Source organism: Strigops habroptila, chromosome 4, assembly GCF_004027225.2.
Source record: "Strigops habroptila isolate Jane chromosome 4, bStrHab1.2.pri, whole genome shotgun sequence".
NCBI classification, from domain to species: domain Eukaryota; kingdom Metazoa; phylum Chordata; class Aves; order Psittaciformes; family Psittacidae; genus Strigops; species Strigops habroptila.
The window spans coordinates 47,546,362-47,551,470 of record NC_046358.1 but is presented as its reverse complement, the minus strand read 5'-3'; the positions used below and the strand labels follow the sequence as shown (position 1 = coordinate 47,551,470).

Sequence of the window (5,109 nt, the reverse complement as noted above, 5' to 3'; positions counted from 1 at the left end):
GTAAAGCGAACGCTTCTCGTCCCTCGCCCCCTCCCGCCACCCCCTCCCCAGAAAGCATCTTCCTCCTCCTCCTCCTCCTCGGCCGCCCCCCCGCGGCCCGGGGGGAGGGGAGCCGCGGCGCCGCTCAGGGTCGTTCCTCAAACCCACCGGTGCCCGGGAATACTATTTCCCAAGTAGAGATCTAAAATGGTTGACAGGTTTTAAATTCTACTATTATTGGGAGAGCGGGGGGGGGGGAAGCCCTGGACAAAGTTTTTACGAGAGTGTTCCCAGGGCGCTAGGGGCGGGAGCCGGGGGTGCCCCTTTATTTGACGGCTCGCGTGTTTTGCCCCTTAGAAGGGGATTTTGTTATTTGGGGGGAACACGACACGGCGACGGAGGGGAACAGCCCCGCGGCGGGCATTGTGGGCGGCGGGTGACATTTGTCCGCGCCGTGGCCCGGGCCGGCTCACCGGGGACTGGGGGTCAGCGGTGGCTGCCAGGGGGCGGGCGGCGGGACGGAGTTCGCCCGGGGGAACGGGTGGGGGTGGGAGGAAGGAAGGTGGGCTGCAGTCCCGCTCGGCGTCGGGCGCGGAACCGGATCGGTTTAATTGAGGGACTGGTCACTTTGGGACCAGCCCCCCCCATCTTGTATTGCGGGAGGGGAATAGGGGTTTGTTTTGTTCCTCCTTCCTCCCCTTGCAGGGCGCGTTGGGAGAGGGGAGGTATTTCCGTGGTGATGTTTTTAGGGTTCAGGTTCCCCCTGTTGCCCGCTTGGGGCTGAGGGAGCCATAGCGGGGGGGGGATGCTGTCAGGTAGGAGGGAGGCGAGGGCTTGACATCAGCTGCGACACCGAGGACGGGGAAAGGCTCAGCATCCCTGCCTCCCAGCCGGGGAGGGGCTGCGGGGCTCGGCGGCCGGCCGCATGTCTCCCCCCAACATGCTTGGCGCAGGTGCCTCTTCCTCCTTCCCCGCCTCCGGGCTCGGAGGGGCGGCGGGGGAAGGAGGCAACTTCAGGCCGGGGCCTGGCCGGGCGCTGCAGGCCGCGCTCTCCTCGGGCGGCTCTTAGCGACAGGCCGGGGAATCGAGGGCCTATCCCGCCCGCGGTGGGGCACGGCGCGGCGCCCCGAGGGCCCGGGCCCCGAGGGGCTGCGGCGCTTCCCTCCTGCCCATCCGGAGAACCCCGCGCTCCGCTGCGAGAGGCCTGAGCCCTTCCGGGCGGTGGGGAGGGGGCGGGCAGGCCGGGAGGGGCTGCCCCTTCCTAGCCGCCCCGGGCACGGCCAGGCCGCGGCGCGCCGTGCCCGTTGCAGGCCGCGGGCGGGGGGCGTCGTGTTCTGGCCGCCCCACGCCCTCGGGGGAAGCGGGGTGGAGGGAACGGCCGCCTTTCCCCTGCCCTCCCGCGGGCTGCGGCTGCCGGCAGCTCCCTCCCTCGGGGCCGGGCTGCCGCGGGGTCGGCTCGTTCCCTGTCGTGTGGGCCCTCGGGGGAATTGCAGAGCTCCTTGGCATAAGGCCGTGGCAGCTTTGTTGAGAGTGCTCTCTCCGCTTGCGGGAGGGTAATGGCCTGATTACCAGCCAAGGCGTGGAGAGGAGGCGAGAGGGTCTCGAATTTGCTTGGCCACCCTGTGTTGGGCTGTAAATAGCGACTGGGGCTACTGAGGAAGGTGATGGGGCATGGCTGAGCGGGCTGCTTACTGCCTTGCCCTGGTGTCTGGGCAGAGGCAGGCTCTATTGCACAAAGCTATCAGTCGTAACTCCAGAAATAACGGGGAATTCAATAAAAAGTTATTATGGCTGTTTGGTTGCCTTTAAGCAGGGGCAGAATAAAAACACCACGTAAACATAGAGTGGAAGCTGATACACTGAGACCTTCCTAAATTTAACTTTCTTACCAGAAGAAGCTTAAAAAAGCGTAAGTCCAGTGATTTCTGGAATGTGTCCATGAGGGATCTTGGTATTACTGTCAGGGATTCTTTTACATATATGCACATGCAACTTTTGAGATGCACATCCATTTATGTCGTGAATATACGTATATATGCATATACACATGTGTGCATGGAAGAGAAGACTGATTCATCTCAAGTTCCCAGATGTGCTAATGTTGGCATGCTGGTTTGTGTTGGTCCTTCTCCAGTAGTAAGCAGAGCTATGTATTCCTACTTATAAAGTGCTACAGAGAACTCAAGTGCATTTGCTGTTGCTTTTTTATTTTCCATAAGTGAGGGAAACACCATCAGTATTTTCTGTTCTTCTTGCTCAAGAAAGCCTCAGAAGACACTTCAGGGCTTGCTGAATCATTGATGGACTTACCTGTGTTGACATCCATTCCTTAGGTAGAAGCATAAAAAGTTGAGGGCTGGGATGGACTTTTAAGAATTGGTTCTGTCCGATCTGCCAGAGCCAAGGTAGGTGCAGTGAGGGAATGGAGGCAGATCTCCCATCAAGTGGGCATCTAAAGAAGCGTAGGTAAAAGGAAAGCTTTCAAACTATGTTCAGTTTTCAATTTCCTAACTTCTCATAAAGCTATAGGATGTTTAGGGGGTAAGCTTTTCCTCCATATGTAGGAGGTAAGTGGTTCTAGAGTTCTACCCTCCTAAATGTCATGAAATGGCCAGGGAGCAAGTAAAAAAAAAAAAACAAAGAAAAAGGCAGAGGTGGGAAGAGGATGCTTAAGTTACATGTGTTAACAGTGCACAAATTTGTGATAATTAAGAGCAGACTACCTTAAGTCTGACCTTGCATTGATGCTGTGAGAAAATGAAGAACTCTAATTATGGTAATTGTTTTTAACTAAGTATTACTTTATTTGTGACCATAAGATCTAGAACGCTTTATGTGACACAACAACAGCAGGCAGGTGCTTTGTTCTTCAGTCGAGAATAAGAAAATGCAAAAGGTTTATGGATGCTCTGTTAAATTTCATGTCATTATAAGTCCAGGCTTCATTAAAATGATACTCAAACCACCATATTTTTTTTTTTTTTTTTTTTTTAGTGTCATACTTAATCCTGAAACTCTGAGAAATAGTAAAAGCAGGAAAAAAACAGTGAAAAGGAGAGCTCAGGTGAAAGATATAGGAAGGGTATAAGTTGTTTCTAATCTGAAGTTTCTAGAAGAGTTGCTTCAGACTCTTCCAAATGCAGATAAAGCCTTAGAATAGATGGCATGTGGGTCTCTCCTCCCTCAAAATAGTCAGTGTGCTGAGGTAAGGATGAGATGTTAGATGCTTCCATCTGCGCTTGTAGCAGCTAAGCGAGTTAACAGGGATATTGGAGTGTGTGAAAAGGGAGAGTGCAAGCAGTCTTTCTCAGTTGTTCCGTCTTAAGTAATATGTATATTCTTAACCTAGAGAAGTCTGCTTCAGCTAATTGACTTGTTAACAACTTAGACCTTGTTAGAGCTGTTTTAAATACAGCTGATGCAGTGCATTCATAGTGGCTATACTGATGCTGTTCAAATGCTACTCTGCATCCAAATAAGCGCTGTTTTCATCAGTATTGGCTGGAATGCTTTCCTTGGGTATGTGTCCCACTTTTTTTTTTTTGTGGATGTATCTTCCAGAAGCAAGTCTGTAAGACTAATGATTACTGTTTCAGTAAACATTTCAAACTGCTTAAACAGGGTTTATATTACAATTCCAGATAGTCTTCCTGTTAGGATTTTTTAAAGCACTTCAGTGTAGACAAGCCTCAGCAGGCCTTTTGAAAGCATGTTTGAAACTTTTTGGTATCTTCTTTAAATCTTGTATTGGAGATTACACATTTAAGAGTGAGTAAGTTTGTTTCTAACCATGTTTTCAAGTAAAAAAAGTTGAGGTCAACAAGTTGTGTTGGGGGCCAGTCTGTAGGCTTTTGCTGTGCCTGTGTGGAACTCAACAGCGTCACTTTGGGGAGGGGGGAAGAGGCAGACACTAATGTTTTGGGGCAGGAGTGCTGGAAGAAAGGACAGAAATTCGGACAAGAATTAAAGAAAGTTGAGAGAAAGGAGGAGGAGGATACTTGGGAGAAGATGCAATGTGAGAAGCAGAAAAGACCTATCTATAGAATTGACACAGGGAAAGAGGAAAGCTTAACATACAAGAAATGTGTAAGTGGGCTGAAATTAGTGAAAACTAGCTTTTGGATGGAATTGAAAGATTTTGTTGTTTTTGCAACACTATATACTAGGTGATGGTATTTTCCCATTAACAGTTTGAGAAACACGTGACTGTTTTCCTGACTGGAAATTAAATTCACCATGCAATGATACGCAACTGACTTTTTTCCCTCAGATATGCCAAGCATCTCCTTTTGCAATTTAAATTCTTAAAAATCATCATTACTTAGTCTGTGTAATAGGCTTTCTCCCATCCTCAAGTTTGGTGGGTATATTTTCCTATTTGTTTATCTAACTGTCACTTTTCATGCCTGCTATCTCTTACAAACATAAGTATCGTTATCAGAACCTCCCACTTTTTTTTCCCTACTTTAAACTTTTAAACTGCACTTTCAAGATAACTTCTGGGAAGTACTGTAATCTGAGGTTTACTTAATCCATGCATATGTTTTTTCCCTCACCAGATAATGCAAAAATTAATAGCTCTTCTATGATCATAAATTTGTAGAGATGCAACAAAGTACTGGAAATTCATCTGTCATTTGGTTGCCATGTAAATCTGAAGGAGCATGATCCTAAAACAGGGGAATTTAGCAAAGGTAGTGGCATATTTACTTCTGAAGTAAGGGGATTGCTTATCAAGTGTTTTAAAGAGAGGCAGTCTTGATCTTGGTCTCCTTGTACCAACCAGAATTCTGTGTGAGGAGGGATCTTGGGTCCAGTTACTACGCAATGTTTTCATTAGTGCATGAGAAATTATAACATTTAAAGGTGATACCAGGGTTTAAAGTTAATTAAGAGACATTACTTGGAAAAAAAGAAATCATGTGATTTGATAGGAACAAGTGCAAACTACAGCATGTGAATGAAAATGGTCAACTCTACAATTACACTATGGAGACTAGAGACCCTAGTCATGTAAAAGAGGATTCAGATGTGATAGTAAATCACAACAAAAGTATCATTTGACATCATAAAACGTGCTTTATTTGGTGCTGTCAGGGCCTCAAATGGGGCACTGTGCACGATTTTGGG

General features: G+C 48.3%; 1 protein-coding gene across 4 annotated transcripts in view; it reads left to right on the top strand.

The window, feature by feature from the left end:
- DCAF5 (DDB1 and CUL4 associated factor 5) overlaps nt 1–5,109 on the top strand; it is a 74,080-nt gene that overhangs the window by 500 nt on the left and 68,471 nt on the right. The window contains exon 1 of one of the 4 annotated variants that reach the window (XM_030485329.1): nt 1,081–1,888. The exons of 1 other annotated variant lie outside the window; for it this stretch is intronic. The gene's annotated coding sequence lies outside the window, so the exon portion shown is untranslated. Of the gene's footprint in view, nt 1–1,080; nt 1,889–2,228; nt 3,185–4,044; nt 4,066–5,109 lie in introns of those variants that run through there. 2 more of the 4 variants (XM_030485330.1, XM_030485332.1) reach the window with 2 other exon arrangements.